A 1,702-nucleotide genomic window follows, 5' to 3' on the forward strand; every position below is an offset into this window, starting at 1 on the left:
GAAATTTCTGTCTCGAAGTCAGGGCTACAGAAGCGGTGCATTGCACTATACGAGCTGATTTTCTTTGTCTGTTCTGTATTTGATTAAAATAATCGATCAATTCCATCCATATACAGCGACGTTATTCAACATATGTGGAATGCCGAAGGGTGGGAGATAGCGCTGGAGCACCATTACTCGTCTGTGCTTTGGTCATCCATTTCCCATGCTTAAATCTGGACCTGTATACAAGATTTTTAGACAGTGCTGATGAGAGATAGTTAATTATAATACAGCACATCAATTTTAAAACAGATCAACAATTTGAAAAAAAGAAAATTCCTTTATATATGTTATAAGTATGGCATACAATTTTCATCCATGAGTTTTCCGCATTTTTAGTGATTTTCCTAATTCCTGTGGTCTTCTAGATGGTACACTATTCATATTGTCACTTTCATTCTACAGTCACAGTGACAAGAGTGCAAATATACCATGAATCTGCTATGGTCTTACCAAACCGATATTTTTCATTAGTTGCTAATCAGACTCAAACTCCGGTTGACCTCCTTACATAACTGCTCAATATACTCACCTAGCAAAGTACTATTCGACCCAGGTGGATAAATAAATGTGATGAGACTGAGAGTGGATATATGGCAACAGTACTTATCATAGGTAGATATACGGGATCATGTCCACTAATTGCGACGGAATTGTGTGTCTCATTTGGGATGCATTGTAGATTAAACATAAATCTCTGACATAACGACTTTATATCTATTTTCATCCCACCTCTTCCCCTCGCCTTGTCCAGTCCAGTACATTCGAATGGCAACAGAAGAGAAAAGTTTTTTTTTTTTTCTTGAGTCAGAAAGTGATGTCGTTTAGTCAGTGTCTGAAAATATTGAAGACTTTTTGTGCACTTAATGTCGGGGCATAAACGTATTTTACTTAAGCACAGTCGGCATTGAAGATAGGCCGATAGGCTTTAGGAAAGAATCCTACATATTGCAGTTTCCAGGAACGAAATGTGGCAATTTGCCTTCTTGCCATGCGTTGACATGGCATGTAGGGTAAAAAGGGTAGAATCATTACTGGGAAACAATGTAGGATGGACAGGTCTTGGCAAATAATCATAGGAGATAGGGCGCCCAAAAAAATCTAAATAGTACTTTTATAGATGAATAAAATAAAATGTTCAAAATCTATCTGAAGGATTATATCTTCTAGAGCATTAGTTTCTAATCTTTTCAGGTCAGGTGCCCACCACCTTCCGCGTTATGACCTAGTTAATACACCCTCCGCGCATGTAAACTGTAAATTGCGTGGTAGATGGATGTGCTCTGAGTTGTGACGAATTTCTGATATAACAATGAAACGAATGATATATTTCAATAACTTGTTAGTATTGGTGGTTCTGAAATTACATTGATAAAATTGCAATTATTGCGCCCTCCAGCGACCATTTCACAGGAGATGCACGTTCAGGCAAGATAGTGCAAGGTCATTAATGGTCGCCAGGATATGGAACATCGACCACTGTTGCATCAACTTTGAATTTCAACTTTCTACGGTGTGAGGACATTTATAAGGAACTTTTGATCCTATGACTTTATGAAATTTGTTTTGAAACTCGTGTCTTTCTTTGTTATTTTACCTTGCGATGTTATCCGTATTGTTTCAGGTTTTCTCTTCTAAAAGCGACATATGATACCTGCGC

This window comes from Penaeus monodon, chromosome 33 (assembly GCF_015228065.2).
Source record: "Penaeus monodon isolate SGIC_2016 chromosome 33, NSTDA_Pmon_1, whole genome shotgun sequence".
NCBI lineage: Eukaryota > Metazoa > Arthropoda > Malacostraca > Decapoda > Penaeidae > Penaeus > Penaeus monodon.